We start from the raw sequence: 26,965 nt of genomic DNA, 5'->3' as shown, positions 1-26,965 counted from the left end.
AATATGAGTATTCTTTTACAAATGGCAGACTAGATGGATCAAAGGGCCTGCTTCCAAGCTGTATCTATGAACTAAACTAAAGCAAACTAACTACAATACATAGAGCTCATAGTTAGGGATGTGTTGTTACGAGCAATACTGCCTAACTTTGCTTTGTTAGAAACATAGAAACGTAGATAATAAGTGCAGGAGGAGACCATTTGGCCCTTCAAGCCAGAACCGCCGTTCAATGTGATCATGACTGATCATCCAAAATCAGTACCCCATTCCTGCTTTCTCCCCATATCCCTTGATTCCGTTAGCCAAGTCATATGTTATGATATGTTATGCCTTGCCACAGACAATCTCACTTTTTTCTCCCTGGCCCATTTCAGACAAAGGGTCTTCAACCTGAGACATTAACTCTCCTCCTCTTTTTACCGATGTATCGTGACCGGTTGAGTATTTTGCTGCATTTTCTAGTTTAATTCCCCACCACTTATTTTGCCTTTGTGACCAAGTAAATTGAAAAATAAAATAAAAAGGACTAATGTGATGTTCCTCTAATGGCCGGATATTAACTGAGTGATATATTCAAAGTGCTCTCTACTTGATATCACCTGGACTCGGTTGGTTTTTGAGATATGCTTTGACCAGGGGCTTGGTGTGCAGACCCGGTCCTGTGCTTGGAGGGGTAGGCAGGTCCCTCTACTGTGGTCTGGAAACAGTGATGCTGGGACATTGCTGGCGAACACTTGGATGGCATGTGCACTTGCAAAGAAAAATGGTGCTTTCCTTTCTCCAGACCCTTGTTCAATATGTCTCATTCCTTTTGTGCAGTTAGACACAAAATGCTGGAGTAACTCAGCAGGACAGGCAGCATTTCTGGGGAGAAGGAATGGCTGACATTACTCCAGCATTTTGTTTCTATCTTTGGTTTAAACCAGCATCTGCAGTTCCTTCCTACACCATTTGCATAGTTCCCAGGCCTGAGGTGTGGAGGAAGAATTTCCAAGGAACACCTTTACCTCCATTGCATGGCAGTGTAATTGGGAAAGATGAAATTATCGTTACATTTTTCCCAAACTCACAAGTTCAATAAGAAAAATGCAAAATGTGGTGATTTCTTGTTCTCGTGTGTTGTTTGCAAATTGGGATTTGTCTGCCTCATAAAGCATTGTCTAATTCATTTAATTTTGAATCAAGGGACTACCGTAGAAGTGTGAATGGGAAACTGCAGATAAACCTATCCATTGCTCTCCTGGGGGTGTACATCGTCTTCCTATCTGGGTCAATAGATACTGCCTGGGCACAAGCAAAGGCTCAGAAAAGTATTGCAACGAAAAATGACGGAAAACAACCAAGCAACTTCTGTACAGCAGCAACATGGCTTTTACACTTCTTCCTTTTGGCTTCCTTTGCCTGGATGTGTGTGCAGGGAATCGCATTGTATAGTTCGTATAAGCGCCTCATTCAGCACATGGAGAGTAGCTACTTTACAAAAGTGGCAACAGGTGTGGCTTGGGGTAAGTTGGTGATACACTTTATTCACACTGATTCACAACCATTAATGAGCATTATATTACAGACTCCAAAATACAGTACTGTTTAAGCAATTCTAAAAACACAGTGATGCAGTGATGTCCTGTCCAGTATTGCAACAACCGGCTACTGAATCTTCTTCTTAACCAATCATACCACATTCAAAGATTTCTCGGAGTCTTTAATCAATTATCAGTCTACCTGTCATCCTTCTTCCTTCAAAATACAGTTTCATACTTCCTGTTTTGAACTTAATTTACCACACATCTAATCATTTTCCAAAACCATTTTACAATCTTCCCAATTGCTTATTACATTTTTGAGTTTCATTGCAGCAGAACAGTGACGCAGCTGATAGATCTGCTGCCTCACGGCGCCCGAGACCTGGATTTGATCCTAACCTCGGGTGCTGTCAGCGTGGAGTTTACACATTCTCCCTGTGACCGCATGGGTTTCCTCTGGGTGCTCTGGTTTCCTCCCACATCCCAAAGACGTGTGGGAATGTAGCTTAATTGGCCTCTGTAAATTGTCCCCAGTGTACAGGGAATGGATGGGAAAGTGGTATTACGTAGAACTAGTGTGAATGGGTGATCGATGGTCAATGTGGTCTCTTTGGGCTGAAGGGTGGGTTTCCATACCATATCTTGAAACTAAAGTAAACTAAACTAAGCCTATGGGGAAATCATGTTCTGCATTCCAATATCCACATCAAAATTACTTATCAGGTTTGTTGCTCACAATGCATAACTGAAGTGTCCTTCAACTCTCCCTCATGAGGTTTTTAATATGTGTACATATGCTTACGTTTTAGTGAATAATTTCCTGCTTACTCGGTGAGAATAGATAACATTCCATAATTTCAGAATATCTATGGGATACTAAGAATTAGGTCATTGAGTAACGCAATAGATTTAAACCCGTTAATCCACAAGGTCTATGCTGACCATTGAGTATCAATCTCGATGAACAACATTTTCCAACACTCAGCCTGCAGCATCTCAGGTCCTGGTGAAAGTTATAAAGTAATTCAGCCGTACAGCACAGAAGCAACCTGCCTTCACAACCTGGTCACGCTGACCAAGGTGCCCTATCCAAACTAGTGTCATCTGCCCGCATTTGGCCTATATCCCTCTAATTGTTTCCTATCCATGTACCTGTCCAAAGTGCTTATCTAGATTTCTTAGTTGTTGTGCAAGTCTCTGCCTTGAGAGAGAGAGAGGCTGAGAGAGAGAGAGGCAGAGAGAGAGAGAGGCAGAGAGAGAGAGGCAGAGAGAGAGAGACAGAGAGAGAGAGACAGAGAGAGAGAGAGGCAGAGAGAGAGAGGCAGAGAGAGAGGGCAAAGAGAGAGGGGCAGAGAGAGAGGGGCAGAGAGAGAGACGGGCAGAGAGAAAGAGTGGGAGAGAGAGAGGGGCAGAGAGTGAGAGGGGCAGAGAGAGTGAAAGGGGCAGAGAGGGGAGGGAGAGAGTGGGAGAGAGGGAGAGAGAGAGGGAGAGGAAGAGAGAGAGGGGTAGAGAGAGAGGGGGGGGGGGTGCGGGAAAGAGCGGGGGGGGGGGGGGGGGGGGGGGAGGGAGAGAGATGGAGAGAGAGGGGGGGGAGAAAGAGAGATAGAGAATGTGTGAGGGGAGGGGGGCAGAGAGAGAGATAATAATTTGCAGGACCACAGAGGAATAAGATGAGGGGCAATTGAACTGCTGGGCGTGTTCTGTTTGGAGGTTAAATAACCCTTTTCTGTGTCACATAGAATATGTGAGAGCTGTAGACATTACCTGAATGATTTCCTTAGGTTTTTCTCTTATAGTTTAATCAGTTCCGACTTACCAGGAAAGAATGTAATTTGTGAAGAGTTACCGTCACTTGTAGAACCAGTATCATCATCTTCTGGAAAGAATGACAAAAGAGAATAACAAAAACAAAACAGTGACATCCAGGAATAGAAAACCTTGTTCAAATAAAAAATCCTCTTCTTCTTTTAGGTGTGCCAGCTCTAATAGCAATTATAACAATTGCTGCAACATATCCAAATAAGTACAGACAAGATAAAATGTGAGTTCAAATTTAAAAAAGTGATAAATAAATAAGGTCCCATTAGATATGTTAACAGGTAGCATTTCCTGTTGGGTACTGTGTTAGTGTGCTGAAGTTGCTGGACTAAGGACCAGAGTTTGAGTGTGGCATGGTGGCACAGCGGTAGAGTTGCAGCCTTACAGTTCCAGAGACCCAGGTTCGATCCCGACTACGGGTGCTGTCTGTACGGAGTTTGTACGTTCTCCCTGTGAGATGTGCGAGTTTACACCAGGCAGCTTTGGCTTCTTCCCACACTGCAAAGGCGTACAGGTTTGTAGGTTAATTGGGTTGGTATACAGTAAATGTAAATTGTCTCTAGTGTGTGTAGGATAGTGTTAGCGAGTGGGGAGCGCTGGTCGGTGGGCTGAAGGGCCGTATCTCCAAACTAAACTAAGTTCTGGATCACTGATCTAGAAAGAAGAGTTTGAGTCATATCATGACAGCAGGGGAATATATGAATTTAATTAAATAAAAATTAAATTTCAAACAAACATTGGATAAGATGATAAGATTGCAGACTCCAAAGTGTCTCAAACTCAATGTCTCAGAAAGCCTTTTAAAAGCTTTGACATATTTGACACAGAGCACCACATAGGACCGTGGTCTCCTCTGGTGAGAGTGAAGTGGTCTTTGCTGTATATTAGCTGCAGTGCACCCTGTATGATGACAGAGCACGGCCCAGCATTGCCAAGGAGGTCACACATGGAACAGACGGCATGCCCCATAGTCTTCATCATTACTTTGTTTCTGTCTTCAAAATGATCAGAAGGATTAGAAGGGAAGGAATTTCAATGCCAGAGTTGCGTCAAATCTTTTTGAATGCTTCCTTAACACTTTACAACACTGAATGTTATCACAACTGGTTACAATGGTTTACTTAATGTGTGAATATCTTATTTTTAGCTGCTGGCTGCATGTGCCCAGTGACTATAGCAAATTTTTTAGTGGAGAGAATATACTTTTTTGGGCATTCTTGCTTCCAATCTCTGTGATACTGCTACTGAACATGGTGATCTTTGGCCTGATCATGTCCAAGATGGTCTGCAACCCGAAAAGCTTGAAGTCATACAATGGGTGAGATTGTGAATTATGTTACTTGGAACAGTCTGGTTTGTGTTGTAGCTTTTGGTTCGAAGCAATGTAAACTATGTAATCATATTCTTATTAAAAGTCTGATCCTGTATGTGTGTATATGTGTGTGTATATGTGTGTGTATATGTGGTTGGCTTTACATCTTCGCAAAAACACTACTTGGTAACGATTACATTTTTACATATTTGATTGACATTTTTCCCATCGAGGCCGGGATCACCTTATCTGAACATTTTATGCCTTATTTCTCGACTTATTCCCATTACTGATTAAGTCTAAAAAAGTCAAACGACTTTGAAATTAAAACCACCAGCTTCAACTGATGACGTCACAATGGCTCAGCTAGCAGAGATCAGCCTCAATGAAGATTTCATCCTATATTTGACATGTTATTCGCGATTAAAACTTTAAAAATGCCAACTTTCCCAAGATATTCTGATTCACATTTTCTGATTCACATTTCTCCCCTCTAGGCAGAGATCACTTCCACTGAACATTTTATGCTGCATTTCTCGACTTATTACTGATTAAAGTAAAAAAAAAAAAAAAAACCTTGAATTTCAAAACCGACCAGCTTCAACTGATGACGTCACAACGGCAGCTTCAACTGCTGATGTCACAATGGATAGACTAGCGGGGGCGGGGGGGGATTACAATTGCAACATGCAGGGCAAGTGCAATTGGAATTTTTTTTTAAAGAGCACAGCTGAGGGAAGCAAGGGGAGTGCTGGAATCTGCTATAATGCTATCATATTCCATTACTTCCAAATTGAGTGTAAATCAATTGGTTACGATTCACCTGCACCTCCTCCAACCTCATCTACTGAATCCACTGTCCTAGGTGTCAACTTCGCTACATCGGCGAGACCAAACGTAGGCTCGGCGACCACTTTGCCCAACACCGTACTAACCAGCCCGGTTGCCCAGCAACTCCCCCTCCTATTCCGAATCTGACTTTTCTGTCCTGGGCCTTCTCCATTGCCGGAGTGAGGCCTAGCGCAAATTGGAGGGACAACACCTCATATTTCGCTTAGGTATTTTACCCCCCCCCAGCGGTATGAACATTGACTTCTCTAATTTCAGGTAGTCCTTGCTTTCTCCCTCCTCCCCCCTCCCCCCTCCCAGCTCTCCCACGAAGCCTACTGTATCCACCTCTTCCTTTCTTTTTCTCGACCAGAAATGTTGCCTATTCCTTCTCTACATAGATGCTGCCTCACCCGCTGAGTTCCTCCTGTATTTTTTGTCTACCTGTCAATCAATTGGTGATCTCTGAGCAATATTTTATATCGTTGCCAATTTTAAGTGAACCATTTTCACGTATGCTTTCTATGAGTAATTAAAAATTGTAAACTGGAACTTATTAATCTTTATTTATTTTTACAGCGCATTTAAGAAAACGCTTCGGAGGAATTTGGCCATCGTATTCGCAAACACAGTGATGTTGGGCATGTGCTGGCTCATTGGGTACTTAATGCTTATTGAAGCTACAAAAGACATTTTCAGCACAATTTTTTGTATTGTAAATTCTCTCCAGGTAAGGGAAACAATCAGATTTATAGTGCATCTTGCTCTATAAATTATCTTCATATCTTCATAGAAGTTAAAACATAAGCACGCTAAAAATACTCTCTCAGCCCCGGCAATCAGTTGTCAGCTTCTTTTGACATCAACATGCAAGATGCCACATTTCTGCTGCTCTTTACCTGTCCTAGCAAACAGCACCTTACAGCTATTACACTCAAAATTACTCCCGCACAGCTTCCATTGTTTTGTCATGTTGAAAACCACTGGCTTTCATTCTAATACATTTAAAATTGCACTGTGGATTTCCACCAGAAGATAACATGATGCCGCAAACATGCTTCAGAATCTGCAGAGCACTGAATTTGGAGTTCAGGAGCTCCTGTTCCATTTTGAAGGCCAGGAAATGTTAGGCTGTTCTGATACCACAGGGCAGCACGGTTGCACAGTAGTAGAGTTGCTGCTTAACAGTGCTTGCGGGTTTGATCTTGACTATGGGTGTTGTCTGTATGGAGTGTATACGTTCTCCCATCGACTGTGTGGTTTTTCACCGAGATCTTCGGTTCCTCCCACACTCCAAAGACATACAGGTTTGTGGGTTAATTGGCTTGGTATAATTGTAAATTGTCCCTGGTGTGTATAGAACAGTGTTAAGGCCCAGCGATCACTGGTCGGTGCGGACTCTGTGGGCTGGAGGGCCTGTTTCCACGCTGTATCTCTAAACTAAACTAACTTTTACAAATGTGTGAGAGTAATGAGTAATTTAAGAGCCAATGCATCCTTTAAGTCCAAAATAAGTCTTGTATTGATTAAGAAAATCTTGAGAGGATGGTAAACTGTGTGTATATTGATCCTGAGTCATGATTGAAGGTATGTGAAAACTGGGATAAAAATATAATGTTTTGTATAAGTCTGACAACTTTACAGCAAAATGTATCTTTATTATTCCCGGTTTAATTCCAGAAAATGAACACTTGAACTTATATTTATTAAAATAGTTAATCGTAATTGCATTAGAAAAGCTTGTGTGACATGTCTAATTAATTATGATAAACTACTAGTTTAAGATTGCATAATCCCAATGTCTTGATGTTGTTTTGTATTTTAGGGGGTGTTCATTTTCCTCCTATGCGTTATGAATGTGAAGGATTTTAAAAACAGAATGAAGCGACCACTGAGTGTATTAAGAAAAGAAAAGATGACCAACATCTCATTAGGCAGACTTATCGTGAAATGAACACAACTACTCATAATTTTTATTGTTTGGATATAACAGTAGGAGTGTACTGCTCACTTTCTCCTTTAATTATCCTTGGGGATGTATAACTGTCTTCCTTCAATCTTAGTACAGAATGATATCGGTGCATTCAAGGCAATGGTGTTCCACATTGAGCAATGTTGGGGGTGAAACGCCAACACACAAAACAAGGATAAGGAGGAAACACATGAAACCTGAAATCAGATTACCTTGGTCAATCTTCCAGGGTTAATGCGAATTTTTCCTACTGCTCACAATCAGATATAACTCAAGATAAAAATCATGAGGGCCCTAAAATTAAATAAAAGTGTATTAAAAAAATAATTTAAAAATCATATTGTTGGGACAAGTTTGGAGGGATATGGACCAAATGGTGGCAGTGTGGGACTAGTGTAGCTGGGGCATGTTGGCCGGCGTGGGCAAGTTGGGCCGAAGACTCTTTGACTCTATTATTTTATTTTTGATTGGAAAAATATTTTTGGTTGGTGTGAGGTGGAAAGTACAAGTGAATATGAAAGAGAGATGTCCCTGGGGTATCTGGTGGTGCATTGGCTGGAAGCATGTCATCAGTCGAGCAGGCCTACAGATATAAAGTCAACCGCAGTCCCGAACCCAGCCTTCTGGGCCAGTCCCACTAAGGCAACTTTTTAGGCGAGTGCACGAGACTCTGCCACATGATCGTCACATGGTCACCACATGTTCGCTGGTGAGTCTCCGCAGGTCTGGGAACTAGTCAGTATGGTCGCCGCAAATTTTTCAACATGGAGAAAATCGATAATCCTGTAGTCGTAGGTGCAGTTGTAGTGGGGTCGCCATGTAGTTATGGGTAGTCGAGGTAATCATAGGTAGTTTTAGTTAATCGCCTTTTCATTGGCTCATTGGGGGAAAAAAACATAAGCTGGAGTTTTCACAACCAAGGATAACCGACCGTAAATGTTAAATGCCCGCCGAACTTCACAGCTGTGTATCTCTGGCTTATTAAAAGTTGTCTTTATACCTACTTCTCTAAAATAAAACTAAATAGAATCTTCCCACAAATCTCTCCTATTTGTGATAAATGTCTACATTTAGAGGCTAATTTAACACATACGTTTGCAAACTGTATAAAACTTAAACATTTCTGGACAGATATTTTTGAAATAACTTCAGAAGTTATTAATACAAAACTGGACCCAGACACAAAATTAATAATACTTGGAATATCAGAACAAAGCTTAACACTCACAACAAACCAAAGAAACTTCCTCAATGACAGTATAATAACCGGAAAAAAATTAATATTAAAATTTTGGAAAGGTCCTACAACCCCCACAATTAAAATGTGGATTACGGAAATGTCGGAGACCCTATACTTAGAAAGAATTAGACTTGTCTTAATGGACAAACAAGATCTTTTCCATAAAATTTGGGCTCCATTCATTAACTATCTGAAGGGATAGATTGGCACAGCACGAGGACCCAGCTGAAACTTGAACTCAGGAACAGATGAAAAGCTATACTTTATAACCTACGAACCTATCTCCATTGATGTATTACAGGTAACCCATTCCACCTCCCTTGTTTTTCTGTTGTGTTTTTTTTTTTTTTTGCTTTCTTTTTTATTTGTAACTTTCTACCCTCTCTTTTTCTCGCTTTCTATAAAAAATAAAAATACTAGAAGCAGAAGTAATTGATAATGGAAAATTTTAATAATGTATGACTGATGTATATGAAAAGTTTTTTTTTTACTATAATATGTAACTACATTTTATAATATGTCTACTTCTAATTAATAAATTAAAAAAAAAAAAAAAAGTTGTCTGGCTTCTTAAAAGCGTCTCCGCCTCTTTTCCACCCTCTTCTCCACCCTCTTTTAAAGGACTTACCGTACACTGTGCTAACCATCTTAACCTTCCTGTTCATCGCGGTGTGTGTCTGTATCACCTTGGCTTTACACCGTGTGAATTTCAAACAGCGCTCCCTCCCGTTTGCCCTGGCCCCCGCCTTTGCAATGTGTATGCGTGTGCGTGTGTGTGTGTGTGTGTGTGTGTTTGTGCGGGTGTGTGTGTGCGGCTGTGTGTGTGTGTGTGCGGGTGTGTGTGTGCGGGTGTGTGTGTGCGGGTGTGTGTGTGTGTGTGTGCGCGTGTGTTCCACTCTGACAGTTGCCGGCAGCCCGCTGAAAAATCGCCTGTGGGACAGGCCCATTACATTCAAGCTGATTTTATATTTTATATATATATGTGATTTTATATTTCTTGATGCTGGAATGTAATCAATACTAGTGCCATTTCTAGTGCCATTTTATTGATCTGGATTGTTAAATAAAGTCATGACAGCATTGGGCCTCTGTTTTTGACACTTTCCTATTATTGGCAAGTAAAAGATAATAGGTGGATACAAAACGCTGGAGTAACTCAGCGGGACAGGCAGCATCTCTGGAGAGAAGGAATGGGTGACATTTCGGGTCAAGTAAAAGATAATTGTGCTTTACTTACTGAGGTTTTACTATAACTGCTTCGCAAGGAGCAGAGGAGCAGAATCCAACTCGGTCAAACAAATTATCAATCCAAAAGAGCCATTTTGAATCCAGGTATTTCACCTATAATGCTGGAATCTTGGTCTGAAGATGGGTCGTGACCCGAAATGTCACATGTCCAATCCCTCAATAGACACTGTATGACCCACAGAGTAGCTCTAGCACCATGTGTTTTATTATGTCCCAGAGTACAGATCATCCAGATTGCTGGCTCATTATTTACAGTTCAAGTGCAATATGTGACACTATGCCCATTTGCTGTGTTCTTACTTTAGGACGAGACCATCTTGTGGGAGGACAGCATGGTGGTCAAGTCAGGCTGCACTGTGCCTGCAGGACGGCTCTACCTTTAGTTTAGTTTAGAGATGCAGCTCGGAAACAGGTCCTTCGACCCACTGAGACCGCGCCAAACAGCAATCCCCGCACATTAACACTGTCCCACACACACTAGGGACAATTTGCACCAAGCCAATTAACCTACAAACCTGTACATCTTTGGAGTGTGGGAGGAAACCGAAGATTTCGTAGAAAACCCACGCAGGTCATGGGGAGAATGTACAAACTCCGGACAGATAATACCCGTAGTGGGAATCGAACCTGAGTCTCTGAAGCTGCAAGCATTGTAACGCCACAGTGCCGCCCTTTCTATGAGATTAACCTGTGACTGAATCATACAACACATTAACAGGCCCTTCAGCCCACTGCATCTGACTGACCATCAAACAGCAATCGACACTAATCCCATATGTCCTCTCTCACTCCCCACCCCATTAGTTTCCTCCTACCCCAAATGACTCTCTCACCGCACACCCACATTGGGGTATATTTTACACTCAATTCACCCATCAACCAACATGTCTTTAGATATGGGAGGAAACCAATGTACCTGGGAAAAAACACGTTGTTGCAGGAAGAAAGTACAAACTCCAATCAGCCAACACATGAGGTCAGGATTAAACACAGGTCATGAGGACAGTTCTAAGTTCTGGACCACAGTGAATCCAATGGTTTTCCTGTGAACTACATCTTCCCAAAATTGCACCATTACAATTACAATGTGGATTAGAGGTAAAATTTGATAAGGTCCCACATCGGAGGTTAGTGGGCAAATTTAGGGCACATGGTATTGGGGGTAGAGTGCTCACATAGATAGAACATTGGTTGGCAGACAGGAAAGAAAGAGTAGGGATTAACGGATCCCTTTCAGAACCTGTGGCAGGCAGTGACTAGTAGGGAGGTACACAAAAATGCTGGAGAAACTCAGCGGGTGCAGCAGCATCTATGGAGCGAAGGAAATAGGCCTAGTAGGGTCCTGCAAGGCTCAGTGCTGGGACCACAGCTATTTACAATATATATTAATGATTTAGATGAAGGGGTTACAAGGAAAATTAACACATTTGCTGATGCCACAAAGCTGGGTGGCAGTGTGTACTGTGAGGAGCATGCTATGAGAATGCATGGTGACGTGGACAGGTTGGGTGAGTGGGCAGATGCATGGCAGATGCAGTTTAATGTGGATGAATGAGGTTATCCACTTTGGTATCAAAAACAGGAAGGCAGATTATTATCTAAATGGTGTCAAGTTGGGAAAAGGGGAAGTACAACGGGATCTGGGGGGTCCTTGTTCATCAGTCAATGAAAGTAAGCATGCAGGTACAGCAGGTAGTAAAGAAAGCGAATGGCATGTTGGCCATCATAACAAGAGGAGTTGAGTATAGGAGCAAAGAGGTCCTTCTGCATTTGTACAGGGCCCTAGTGAGACCACACCTGGAGTATAATGTGTAGTTTTGGTGTCCAAATTTGAGGAAGGACATTCTTGCTATTGAAAGAGTGCAGCGTAGGTTCACAAGGTTAATTCTCGGGATGGTGGGACTGTCATATGCTGAGAGAATGGGCTGGGCTTGTATACTCTGGAATTTAGGATGAGAGAGGATCTTATTGAAACATATATGTTTATCAAGGGTTTGAACACGCTAGAGACATGTTCCAGATGTTGGGGGAGTCCAGAACCAGAAGCCACAGTTTAAGGATAAGGGATAAGCCATTTAGAACGGAGATGAGGAACCACTTTTTCCACACAGAGAGTTGTGAGTCTGTGGAATTCTCTGCCTCAGAGGGCGGTGGAAGCCAGTTCTCTGGATACTTTCAAGAGAGAGGTAAATAGGGCTCTTAATGTTAGCAAAGTCAGGGTATATGGGGAGAAAGCAGGAACGGGGTACTGGATGATCAGCCACGATTACATTGAATGGCGGTTCTGGCTCGAAGGGCCGAATAGCCTATTCCTGCACCTATTGTCTATTGTCTATTGTCTAAAGTACTAATGTGGTTTCAGACTTGGTTAATGAATAAACAAACCACTTTAGATTGTGAGGTTGTGACCAGTGGAATGCCACAAGGAGCACTGACTCTTTACGAGCTAGATAAGTGATTTAGATGAGTCAAAAGTAATATACACAATTTAGTGATAATTCAAAGCTAAATTACAGCATGAGCTCCAAGGAGGATCCAGAAAAGCTTCAGTACAGATAAAATGAGAAGCAATGTCCCATTGTGATGTCATTGTGGCAGTCGGCAGCCAACTTGAGAGCCCATTGTGATTGGCGCACTCTGAGAAGCATTGTCACATCAGTCGGATTTTGTTTCAGCAAAAGTGGTTGAGTTGGGGTTGTTTTTAAAATTTCAAGGATCAAAAAGTGCAGAAATATAGATGGAAATGCAACGGGAAGATGTTTATCGCCTCCACGTGAAAGAAGTGAGTAGAATGTGCGAAAATGGGAAGGCTGTGGCCTAGTGTTTGGAAGAAAATAGGAATTGACCAGATTGATACCAGATTGACGCACACATATGCATACCCACACACACAAGACAAAGTGTTTTAGTAATATAGATATACTAGACCGTGCAGACCCGTTGGGTCTGCTCCCCCAACGCAGCCGTTACCTACCCGTAGCCCCCACGGGAGGCGCGGTCCTCCAACTCAAGCGGCTCAGGAATCAGCAGTGCGGCTGTTTTTAAATGGCGTCTTTGAGGCAAGATGCGGGCGCTAGCAGCCGTTATGGTTGCTGGCCAGCAGGAGGCAACAAAATGAGTGAGTGGGGGGGAGGGGAGAGAAGGATTTGATTAAAATTGTGTACATAAACACGACAAAATTTAATGAGGAGTGAATACTTGTAATGAAAAGTGAAATCTGTACCGAAATGGGAAAAATCAGGGCGTTTGTGGGTCGGGTGTTGTCGTGGCAACGAATCAAAGGCTGGCACCCACAGGCTGGCAACCACAAGTCAGGCAGGCAGCCAGGCAGCCGGCAGCCACACAGTTTTAATAGTATATACAGTGGCTTGCAAAAGTTTTCATACCCCTTGAACTTTTCCACATTTTGTCACATTACAACCACAAACGTAAATGTATTTTATTGGGATTTTATGTGATAGACCAACACAAAGTGGTGCATAATTGTGAAGTGGAAGGAAAATGATACATGGTTTTCAAATTATTTTACAAATAAAAAACTGAAAAGTGTGGCGTGCAAAAGTATTCAGCCCCCCCTGAGTCAATACTTTGTAGTCTTTTGGGGTATGTCTCTACCAACTTTGCACATCTAGAGACTGAAATTTTTGCCCATTCTTCTTTGCAAAATAGCTCAAGCTCAGTCAGATTGGATGGAGAGCGTCTGTGAACAGCAATTTTCAAGTCTTGCCAGAGATTCTCAATTGGATTTAGGTCTGGACATTGACTGGGCCATTCTAACACATGAATATGCTTTGATCTAAACCATTCCATTGTAGCTCTGGTTGTATGTTTCGGGTCGTTGTCCTGCTGGAAGGTGAACCTCCGCCCCAGTCTCAAGTATTTTGCAGACTCTAACAGGTTTTCTTCCAAGATTGCCCTGTATTTGGGTCCATCCATCTTCCCATCAACTCTGGCCAGCTTCCCTGTCCCTGCTGAAGAAAAGCATCCCCACAGCATGATGCTGCCACCACCATGTTTCACAATGGGGATGGTGTGTTCAGGGTGATGTGCAGTGTTAGTTTTCCACCACACATAGCGTTTTGCATTTAGGCCAAAAACTTCAATTTTGGTCTCATCTGACCTTCCTCCACATGTTTGCTGTGTCCCCCACATGGCTTGTGGCAAACTGCAAACGGGACTTCTTATGGCTTTTTTCAACAATGGCTTTCTTCTTGCCAATCTTCCATAAAGGCCCGATTTGTAGAGTGCACGACTAATAGTTGTCCTGTGGACAGATTCTCCCACCTGAGCTGTGGATCTCTGCAGCTCCTCCAGAGTTACCATGGGCCTCTTGGCTGCTTCTCTGATCAATGCTCTCCTTGCCTGGCCTGTCAGTTTAGGTGGACGGCCATGTCTTGGTAGGTTTGCAGTTGTGCCATACTCTTTCCATTTTCGGATGATGGATTGAACAGTGCTCCGTGAGATGTTCAAAGCTTGGGATATTTTTTTATAACCTAACCCTGCTTTAAACTTCTCCACAACTTTATCCTTGACCTGTCTGGTGTGTTCCTTGGGCTTCATGATGCTGTCTGTTCACTAATGTTCTCTAACAAACCTCTGAGGCCTTCACAGAACAGCTGTATTTATACTGAGATTAGATTACACACAAGTGGACTCTATTTACTAATTAGGTGACTTCTGAAGGCAATTGGTTGCACTGGATTTTATTTAGGGTTATCAGAGTAAAGGGGGCTGAATACTTTTGCACGCCACACTTTTCAGTTTTTTATTTGTAAAAAAATTTGAAAACCATGTATCATTTTCTTTCCACTTCACAATTATGCGCCACTTTGTGTTGGTCTATCACATAAAATCCCAATAAAATACATTTACGTTTGTGGTTGTAACGTGACAAAATGTGGAAATGTTCAAGGGGTATGCATACTTTTGCAAGCCACTGTAGATATACACACACGAGCACATACATACACATAAAAAAATAAACAATCAATAATAGTACAACAATGACAATAACAGTCTAGTTGTTCAGAGCTTATTTCAAGTTGTAGTGTTTAATAGCCTGATGGCTGTAGGGAACAAAATGTTCCTGAACCAGCGAGAGTGAATGAAGTAAAGATTCAGCTCATTGACTCTTGAGATAGCAGGTTTGTTTTGTTTCCACTAGTAGGCTCTCCTACTAGTGGAAACATATTCACCATATCCACTCTATCCAAGCCTTTCACTATTCAGTAAGTTTCATTGAGGTCCCCCCTCATCTTTCTAAACTCCAGTGAGTTCTTTGTCACAGATGGCTGTGGAGGCCATCGATGGATATTTTTAAGGCAGTGAGATTCTTGATTTGTGCGGGTGTCAGGGGTTATGGGGAGAAGCAGGAGAATGAGGTTAGGAGTGAGACATAGATCAGCCATGAATAAATGGCGGTGTAGACATGATGGGCCGAATGGCTCGTATCACTTCTGACCTTCTGACCTTATAAAATATTCTTCATTGATCAGATCCATTTGATGGGAGCTGAGTGAAACATGCTGTTCTACACCGGGTTTAACGCTGGTGAACCTTGAAATGGTTACTTGCTGCTATGGCTTAAAACAAATTTTAGCTGGAAACCCATGACAAACTTTTCATTGTTGAATGGTTCTCTATTTGTTGGTTTGAAATGTCATTTTCTCAACATTTCACTCTCCCCATTGAATGTCAATCATCCAATATGCTGTGAGTGCTTTATTCTCACTGATATCTACTGCAGCTAAACAGCAGCTCAAAAGGTTTAAGATCTTCACCGATGTTTAACTCTGAAAAGTGGCGCTGATCCAGGGGAAGTTTATTTTGTGCAGAAGTGTTGCCAGAAAGAAACCGCAGAAGTAATCAACCAGTTGAGCAACATCTGCGAGGGTAAAAGAATTGTTGGGGTTTCAAGTTGAGATCCTGCAATAGTCGGGCCGCACGGTGGCCCAGTGGTAGAGTTGCTGCCTTGCAGCGCTTGCAGCGCCAGAGACCCGGGTTCGATCCCAACTGCAGATGCTGGCTGTACAGAGTTTGTACGTTCTCCCCGTGACCGCGTGGGTTTTCTCCGAGATCTTCGGTTTACTCCCACACTCCAAAGATGTACAGGTTTGTAGGTTAATTGGCTTGGTAAATTGTCCCTAGTGGGTGTAGGACAGTGTTAATATGCGGGGATTGTTAGTTGTTGTGGACTCGGTGGGCCAAAGAGTCTGTCGAGACCCTTCTTCAGACTCTATGCATGAAGTATTTTACATTTCCTTGATCATCATCTATTTCGATCTGTCATTGTCACATTTTATCCTTCCACATCTCTAGTCTCCCTCTATCCTGACTCCTTCACTCCAGAGATGCTGCCTGTCCCAACGAGTTACTCCATCATTTTGTGTGCATCTTTGGTGTAAACCAGCCTTCCTACACCTGAATTCCATAGACTGTTCAACGAAGAAAGATAAAACTCAGTTGTTTTCTTAATCAAGAACTATAGCTTAATGCATAAGGAAATGGAGATTTATAACACCTTTATCCCAATCAGGAGTGGTGGTGGTTTCCACCGTTTCATTTATATTTCAGATTTCCAGCCTCTGCAATCTTTTGTTCTTCAATGACCTCTGACCTGTCCTTGCATCTATAGACTTTGCGGAACTGATCCAATTGCGTTTCTGGCCAATGGAGCTCCCAGGACTCGCAGGGAGTGATTGGGAAATTGGGAATGTTATTGAATGAGAAAAGCAGCTTGTTTGTTGGAGATTACACGCCACTTGTCAGTCCACACCTGAGTGTTATGTAGGTCCACTGTGTAGAAGTCCCAAAACCTGTTGTATGTAAGATACTGTGTTATATATTTAAATCATAAGATCATGTTGTCATGTGGTAGGAGTAGAATTAGGCCATTCGGTGCATCAAGTCTACTCCGCCATTCAATCATGGCTGATCTATCTCTCCCTCCAAACCCTATTCTCCTGCCTTCTCTCCATAAACTCTCCACACCCGTAGTTCGTCAATGATCTTTTATATCATGTAAAATAGAGTTTTCTGTTTAAATATACTTTATTCATAAAACTAGCAATAAAGGTGACTCCAGCATCCCAGTAGAGGGGTGGGGAAGGGAGGTGTAGAGTTCATTAATTAGTTAAATCAAGAAGTTGTGAACCGGTATCTATTCATTAACATATTGAGCTAATCAACCCTTAAGCATCCGGAGTCATCTCCTTTGTGTACAACGTGCAGAGCTAGTGGCTATCACCGTTGTACATGACAATGAATCGTCTTTTTGTATAAATATAAGGTCATAAATTCACAAGTGAGAGGGGTAGAATTAGGCCATTCGACCCATCAAGTCTACTCCATTCCCCCGGTGGGGGTCCCTCTACGCAGGGATTCTCCCCCTCTACATTGGGGACCTGGGATGGAGGGTATTGCACCGAGGTGTTCCCTGCAACCTGTTTCTCTCGCGGTTCACAGACTCGCCAGCCGCCTGCCACTTTTGCAGGCTGGAAGAGTCTGTGTACCACGTGTACATGGAGTGTGTGATGCTGCAGCCACTGTTTGAATACCGAAAGGGGCTGCTCCTTACCTTCTGGCTGCATTTTCCACCCACTATCCTCATCTTTGGACACCCTATGCGTAGGGGAGAGGGTTGGGCCGAAGATGTCCTGGTTGGGTTGCTCCTGGGCATGGCCAAGCTGGCCATCCGCGAGTCAAGGCGCCAGATGGTGGAAGGCTCTACCCAAGCCAGCTGCCTGCCCCTTTTCCGGGGATACGTCCGTGCTCGGGTACGGTTAGAAAGGGAATACGCCCTGTCTACGGGCACCCAGAGGGTGTTCCACGACCGGTGGGCTCCGCAGGATGTAGAATGTATCCTCAATAAGATTGTATCATAATTGTATAATAGTTTACTATGGATATATGTTTGTATTGTATTATGGTGGTGGGCTCTGGCTTGTTTTATTGTAGTGTAAATATTATTTTTTAATAATTGAATAAATGTTTTGATTAATAAAAAAAGAAAAAAAGTCTACTCCACCGTTCAATCATGGCTGAACTATCTCTCCATCCTAACCCCATTCTCCTGCCTTCTCCCCATAACTTCTGACACCCATATTAATCAAGAATCTATCTATCTCGGCCTTAAAAATATCCACTGAATTGGCCTCCTGAGTAAAGAATTCCACAGATTCACCACCCTCTGACTAAAGAAATCTCTCCTCATCTCCTTCCGAAAAGAAAGTCCTTTAATTCTGAGGCTATGACCTCTAGTCCTGGACTCTTACACTAGTGGAAACATCCTCTCCATATCCACTCTATCCAAGCCTAGTGCCGACAAACGCTCACCATAGGTTAACCTACTCATTCCAGGGATCATTCTTGGAAACCTCCTCTGGACCCTCTCCAGAGCCAGTACATCCTTCCTCAGATATGGTGCTCAAAATTGCTCACAATATTCCAAATGCGGTCTTACCAGTGCCTTATAGAGCCTCAACATTACACCCCTGTTTTGTATCCAAGTCCTCTTGAAATAAATGCTAGCATTGAGTTTGTTTTCTTTACAACCAATTTGACTTGCGGATTAACTTTTTGGGAATCCTAAACCAGCACTCCCAAGTCCCTTTGCACCTCCGATTTCTGGATTCTCACCCCGTTTAGAAAATAGTCTACTCCTTTTTTCCTACTACTAACTACCTTGTTGTGCATCAAACTTTAGTGATGTGACCGCAGCCTGTAACTGAGACACATCTCCCCTTGCATAAGTAAAATAAATCTACTGCTGACTGTTAATGATTCGAATCCTTGAATCTTACTATGGGTTGCGACATCGACAACTGCTCAATTTCATAGGAGTTGCAAATGGAATTGAAAATTGTACAAGCATCAGTAAGTTTCATTTAGTTTGGAGATGATAGCTTGGAAAATTGACCTTCAGCCTATCATGTCCCTGCTGACCATTGATGATACTAGTTCTATGTTATCCTACTTTCTCATGCACTCTCCGCAAATTTAGGGCAATTTTACAGAGGTCAAAACCTACAAAACCTGCACATTTTGGAGATATGTGAGGAAACCGGGGCATCCAGAGAAAACCCAGGCGGTCACCGGGAGAACGTGCAAACTCCACACAGACAGCACCTGAAGTCAGGATCAAACCTGGATCGCTGGCACTGTGAGGCAGCAACTCTACCAGCTGCCTTGCAACTGTATCATATTTCTGATTTTGTGTTGAAGATGCTTGAGTCTCGGGCACTGAATGCAGGAACTTTTGCAGTGACGGCCTAAGGTTGAGATAATTAATAACCAGTTGGTTGAGAAATAACCATTAAATGGTTGAGAAATCCAATAATCAGTTACTTTCCATAATGGTGACGACTATTGGCGTGTTTTTCATATGATTCCGAGTGGCTTCAATGTTACCTCAGTTCCTTTGCCACATTTAGTCAAGGGCAGGCACATTCACCTTACAGTGCATTCAGAAAATATTCAGACCCCTTCACTTTTTCCACATTTTGTCACGTTACAGGCATATTCTAAAATGAATTACATTCATTTTTTATCATCAATCTACACACAATACCCCATAATAAAAAAGCAAAAACAGGTGTTTAGAAATTTTTGCAAAGTAATTAAATAGAAATAACTGAAAAGCAGGACCTCCAGGATTGTTATCTCCGGTTTGCTTCCAGTTCCTCATACTGGCGAGAGCAGGAACAAGGAGATACGGGACCTGAACGCGTGGCTAAGGAACTGGTGCACGGGGCAGGGATTTAGATTCTTAGATCACTGGGATCTGTATTGGGGTAAGGGGGAACTGTACAAAGGGACGGATTGCATCTTAACAGGTGTGGGACCAGCATTCTGGCAGGCAGGTTTGCCACTGCTACACGGGTGGTTTTAAACTGAATAAGGGGGGTGGGATGTCGAATGGGATAGTGGAGGATGGAGTTAAAGGGAAAGGGTTTCTTAAATATGTGAGCGTAGAGACAGAGGGGTGTAAAATGAGGGTAGAAGCAATAGGTAGCAAGGTGAAAAATAAAAGTGGCAGGCCAGCAAATCCAGGGCAAAAATCAAAAAGGGCCACTTTTCAGCATAATAGTATAAGGGGTAAGAGTGTTGTAAAAACAAGCCTGAAGGCTTTGTATCTCAATGCTAGGAGCATTCGTAATAAGATGGATGAGTTGAATGTGCAGATAGCTATTAATGACTATGATATAGTTGGGATCACGGAGACATGGCTCCAGGGTGACCAAGGCTGGGAGCTGAACATCCAGGGATATTCAATATTCAGGAGGGATAGACAGAAAGGGAAAGGAGGTGGGGTAGCGTTGCTGGTTAGAGAGCAGATTAACGCAATAGAAAGGAAGGACATTAGCTTTGAGGATGTGGAATCGATATGGGTAGAGCTGCGAAACACTAAGGGGCAGAAAACGCTAGTGGCAGTTATGTACAGGCCACCTAACAGTAGTAGTGGAGTTGGGGATGGCATCAAACAGGAAATTAGAAATGCGTGCAACAAAGGTAAAACAGTTATAATGGGTGACTTCAATCTACATATAGATTGGGTGAATCAAATTGGCCCTGAGGGTGCTGAGGAAGAGGATTTCTTGGAATGTATGCGGGATAGTTTTCTAAACCAACATGTAGAGGAACCAACGAGAGAGCAGGCTATTCTAGACTGGGTATTGAGTAATGAGGAAGGGTTAGTTAGCAGTCTTGTTGTGCGTGGCCCCTTGGGCTAGAGTGACCATAATATGGTTGAGTTCTTTATTAGGATGGAGAGTGACATCGTTAATTCAGAAACAAGGGTCCTGAACTTAAAGAAAGGTAACTTTGAGGGTATGAGACGTGAATTGGCCAAGATAGACTGGCGATTGATTCTTAATGGGTTGACGGTGGATATGCAATGGAAGGCATTTAAAGACTGCATGGATGAACTACAACAATTGTTCATCCCAGTTTGGCAAAAAAATAAATCAGGGAAGGTAGTGCATCCGTGGATAACAAGGGAAATCAGGGATAGTATCAAAACAAAAGATGAAGCGTACAAATTAGCCAGAAAAAGCAGCCTACCAGAGGACTGGGAGAAATTCAGAGACCAGCAGATGAGGACAAAGGGCTTAATTAGGAAAGTGAAAATAGATTATGAAAGAAAACTGGCAGGGAACATAAAAACTGACTGCAAAAGCTTTTATAGATATGTGAAGAGAAAACAATTAGTTAAAACAAATGTAGGTCCCTTGCAGTCAGATACGGGTGAATTGATCATGGGGAACAAGGACATGGCAGACCAATTGAATAACTACTTTGGTTCTGTCTTCACTAAGGAAGACATAAAAAATCTGCCGGAAATAGCAGTGGACCGGGGGTCAAATGAGATGGAGGAACTGAGTGAAATCCAGGTTAGCCGGGAAGTGGTGTTAGGTAAATTGAATGGATTAAATGCCGATAAATCCCCAGGGCCAGATAGGCTGCATCCCAGAGTACTTAAGGAAGTAGCCCCAGAAATAGTGGATGCATTAGTGATAATTTTTCAAAACCCTTTAGATTCTGGAGTAGTTCCTGAGGATTGGAGGGTAGCTAATGTAACACCACTTTTTAAAAAGGGAGGGAGAGAGAAAACGGGGAATTACAGACCAGTTAGTCTAACGTCGGTAGTGGGGAAACTGCTAGAATCAGTTATTAAAGATGGGATAGCAGCACATTTGGAAAGTGGTGAAATCATTGGACAAAGTCAGCATGGATTTATGAAGGGTAAATCATGTCTGACGAATCTTATAGAATTTTTCGAGGATGTGACTAGTAGAGTGGATAAGGGAGAACCAGTGGATGTGTTATATCTGGACTTTCAGAAGGCTTTCGACAAGATCCCACATAAGAGATTAGTATACAAACTTAAAGCACACGGTATTGGGGGTTCAGTATTGATGTGGATAGAGAACTGGTTGGCAGACAGGAAGCAAAGAGTAGGAATAAACGGGTCCTTTTCACAATGGCAGGCAGTGACTAGTGGGATACCGCAAGGCTCAGTTCTGGGACCCCAGCTATTTACGATATATATTAATGATTTGGACGAGGGAATTGAATGCAACATCTCCAAGTTTGCGGATGACACGAAGCTGGGGTGCAGTGTTAGCTGTGAGGAGGTTGCTAGGAGACTGCAAGGTGACTTGGATAGGCTGGGTGAGTGGGCAAATGCATGGCAGATGCAGTATAATGTGGATAAATGTGAGGTTATCCACTTTGATGGCAAAAACAGGAAAGTAGATTATTATCTGAATGGTGGTCGATTAGGAAAGGGGGAGATGCAATGAGACCTGGGTGTCATGGTACACCAGTCATTAAAAGTAGGCATGCAGGTGCAGCAGGCAGTGAAGAAGGCGAATGGTATGTTAGCATTCATAGCAAAAGGATTTGAGTATAGGAGCAGGGAGGTTCTACTGCAGTTGTACAGGGTTTTGGTGAGACCACACCTGGAGTATTGCGTACAGTTTTGGTCTCCTAATCTGAGGAAAGACATTCTTGCCATAGAGGGAGTACAGAGAAGGTTCACCAGAATGATTCCTGGGATGTCAGGACTTTCATATGAAGAAAGACTGGATAGACTCGGTTTGTACTCGCTAGAATTTAGAAGATTGAGGGGGGATCTTATAGAAACTTACAAAATTCTTAAGGGGTTGGACAGGCTAGATGCAGGAAGATTGTTCCCGATGTTGGGGAAATCCAGAACAAGGGGTCACAGTTTAAGGATAAGGGGGAAATCTTTTAGGACCGAGATGAGGAAAACTTTTTTCACACAGAGAGTGGTGAATCTCTGGAATTCTCTGCCGCAAATGGTAGTTGAGGCCAGTTCATTGGCTATATTTAAGAGGGAGTTAGATGTGGCCCTTGTGGCTAAAGGGATCAGGGGGTATGGAGAGAAGGCAGGTACAGGATACTGAGTTGGATGATCAGCCATGATCATATTGAATGGCGGTGCAGGCTCGAAGGGCCGAATGGCCTACTCCTGCACCTATTTTTCTATGTTTCTATGTTTCTATGAAATATCACATTTACATAAGTATTCAGACACTTTACTCAGTACTTTAACATACTACCATAAAGGCCTGATTGATGGAGTGCTGCAGCTTTGGTTGTCCTTCTGAAAGGTTCTCCCATCTCCACAGAGGAACTCTGGAGCGTTGTCAGAGTGTCCGTCAGTTTTTGGTCATCTCCCTGACCAAGGCCCTTCTCCCCTGATTGCTTAGTTTGGCCTAGCAACCAGCTCTGTGAAGCGACCTGGTGTTCCAAAGTTCTTCCATTTAAGAATGACGGAGGCCACTGTGGTCTTTGGGACCTGCAATGCTGCAGAAATTGATTTATACCCTTCCCCAGATCGGTGTCTCGACACAATCCTATCTCAGAGATTTACGGACATTTCCTTTGTCTTCATGACTTGGTTTTTGCTCTGACATGCACTGTCAACTGTGGGACCTTATGTAGATAGGTGTGTGCCTTTCCAAATCATGTCCAATCAATTTAATTTACAATGGTAGACTCCAATAAAGTTGCAGAAACATCTCAAGGATAATCAATGGGACTAGGATGAACCTAAACTCAATTCTGAGTGTCATAGCAAAGGGTCTGAATACTTATGTAATTGTGATATTTCTGTTATTTCAATTACTTCTTTATAATTACTTTGCAAACATTTTTAAACACCTGGTTTCACTTCTTCATTCTGGGGTATTGTGTATAGATTGATGATTAAAAAAAAAAAGATTTTAATCCATTTTAGAATAAGGCTGTAATGTAACAAAATGTGGAAATAGTGAAGGGGTCTGAATACTTTCTGAATGCACTGTACCTCACCTTAAGCTCTCATGCCCAAGATTGTCATGAGCTCTGGTTGGGAGTGATCCCGACAAAAACAAAATTAGATATTGGAAAGCAGATTATTGGTGAGTATATGGTGCCTGATAGCATAACAATGAAAGCTGCCATTAGTTTGGTGACAGTAGACTAAATGTGAGGTTATTGGCTGGATTGCATTTGACCAGCATATATTGAGGTAATTTTCTACATTTTCAGATCATTTTCATCTGAATACAGGATCTACATATAGATAGATGATATTCTTTACATACAATTATTTGTTTAAAAAATTCCAGTCACATAATTATTTAATGAACTAACTTTATTTCCCCACTTTTTGCAATACTTGAATGAATGTTTCTGGACCTTTAGTTCAAGCCGCTGGGTTATCTGAGACATTGTGAATGTGGAACACTAATAAAATCACAGAAACACACAGCACAGGAACAGTGTGTAAGAAGGAATAGGTGTAAGAAGGAAATGCAGATGCTGGTTTAAACCGAAGATAGACACAAAAAGCTGGAGTAACTCAGCGGGACAGCCAGCATCTCTGGAGAGAAGGAATGGGTAATGCTTCGGGTCGATCGAGTCTGAAGAAGGGTCTCGACCTGAATTGTCACCCATTCCTTCTCTCCAGCGATGCTGCCTGTCCCGCTGAGTTACCCCAGCTATTTGTGTCTATCTTCAGCACAGGAACAGGCTCCTTTGGATAACTTCATCCATCTGACCGCAATGCCCATTTTCCCACTGTTGGCCCACATCCCTCAAACCCCTTCCTATCCAAGTACCTGTCCAAACAGCTTTTACATGCTGTAATTATCCTTGTCTCCACCACCTCCTCCTCTGACATCTTGTTCCACATAATGCACCCACTGCATGGCAGAATGTACCTTTCACTTCTCCTTGAAACTTCTCCTGTGTAGCCTTAAACCCTTGGACTCTAGTTCTGGACTCTGCTGCTCTGGGAACAAGATTCTGACTATCTCTCCTGCCTATGCTTCTCATAATTTTTAAACCCCCATAATGTCATGCCTCAGCCTCCTACATCATCGTGAGAATAAATCCAGTCTATCCATTTCTCCTTATTAATACAGCTATCCATTCCAGGCAATATCCTGGTGAATCTCTTCTGTACACACTCTATTGCTACCACACCATGGGTACAGCACGGCGGCATAGAGGTAGAGTTGGTGCCTTACAGGGCCAGAGACCCGAGTTTGATCCTGACTACGGGTTCTTGTCTCTATGGAGTTTGTACGTTCTCCCCATAACTGTGTGGATGTCCTCTGGTGGTTTGGATTCCTCCCGCATTCCAAAGGCGTACAGGTTTCTTGGTTGACACAAAATGTTGGAGTAACTCAGCAGAACAGGCAGCATCTCTGGATAGAAGAAATGGGTGATGTTTCGGATCGAGACCGTTCTTCATTTTGGTTATTCAGCTTCGGTAAGATTGTAAATTGTCACCAAGTGTAGATAGCATATGGGATCATTGATCGGCGCAGACATGTTTGGCCGAAGGGCCCGTTTCAGCTCTGTATCTCTAAACTAAACTAAACACAACCTTACTGTAGTTTGTTGGTCAGATCTGTACACAATACTCCAAGTATATTAACTGGCACATCTCCACTGTGTTCCTAGAGTTTATCTGTAGTGATGATAAAAGGTTGGGCCATCAGAAAATACAAACACTTACTTGTTTTGGAGAATGAGGACTATTCCCTTATATTGAATCAGAGATGGAAATAGTTAAAAGTGTCAGTAAAGCCCACAGCTGGATTCCCTTCAGTTTTGATATCACTGTGTTTACTTTCACGTTGTTAAATACTGTATCTCATGTCAGGATTTAGTTGTAGGTATTTATTTTACCAATAAATTTTACAGCTTGCTCCACTCAGAATTCCACACTATCTAATAATTCTCATGTTTCTTTCAGGCGTAAGAGGCCACTTGACCCATGGAGCTATGGTTATCTCTCAGAGCAATGCCATTCCTCCACCTCCCTCCTTGTCATCAACTCTCCCCCACACGCACATTAACCTCCCCAGTTGCTAGAGTGCATACAAGGTCTCAACCCGAAATGTCACCCATTCCTTCTCTCCAGAGATGCTGCCTGTCCCGCTGAGTTACTCCAGCTTTTTGTGTCTAACCCCATACAAATACATCTACATACACAAGCACTAACACACTTGCAATGTTTATATGAACAGGGGAATGTGAATTTACAAATTCACAGCTGCAAAATCTATTGGACTTTGTATCGTGTAATTCTAGTTTTGCAGCAAATTGAGCCGATTTTTTGTTTAAGGGGATAATAACCAGCAATAGAAACTACAATAAATTGAGATAATTCATGCAAACATTTAAGATATCAAACATGCAATAACACATTGATTAAGTTTCCCATTTGATAGCAATATCTTTACCCTATTTGAACAATGTTTATTTGAGGTCAATAGTACATTTTCAAAATATTGCAGTTGGACTTATGAAGGGTTCCTTTGTTGTTATAGTCTAGTGTAGAGATACAGCGCGGAAACAGGCCCTTCGGCCCACCGGGTTTGCGATCCCCGCATATTAACACTATTCTACACATACGAGGGACAATTTTTACATTTACCAAGCCGATTAACCTACATGCCTGCACGCCATACCCATTGTTTGCCTATTTATCACATCACTTGCATTTGTCTTGATTGAAATTACGGGGTGGTTTAAATCAGAAAGTTTAGACTGGACAGGAAATGAACAGATGCAGAAAAAATGTTCCCCATGTTGGGCACCTAACTGCTTCTGACATCTGGTGCCAGTACTAATATAATATTTAACTTCAGGATGGAAATTAGACATTAGATTCAGAAAATTTTGATTCAGAAATTCGATTCAGAAAACTTCAAATTGCCCTTGCTTACCCTCTCTATCCCCTCCCCATTCCGAGATCTCCCAGTCATGATTGAAGGTATGTGAAAACTGGGATAAAAATATAAGGTTTTGCATAACTCTGACAACTTTACATCAAAATGTATATTTATTATTCCCGGTTTAATTCCAGAAAATGAACACTTGAACTTACATTTATTAAAATAGTTAATCATCATTGCATTAGAAATGCTTGTGTGACATATGTGATTAATTATGATAAAGTACTAGTTTAAGATTGCATAATCCCAATGTCTTGATGTTGT

The sequence above is a fragment of the Amblyraja radiata genome, chromosome 13, assembly GCF_010909765.2.
Source record: "Amblyraja radiata isolate CabotCenter1 chromosome 13, sAmbRad1.1.pri, whole genome shotgun sequence".
NCBI classification, from domain to species: domain Eukaryota; kingdom Metazoa; phylum Chordata; class Chondrichthyes; order Rajiformes; family Rajidae; genus Amblyraja; species Amblyraja radiata.
Note: the sequence above shows the minus strand (reverse complement) of the source record.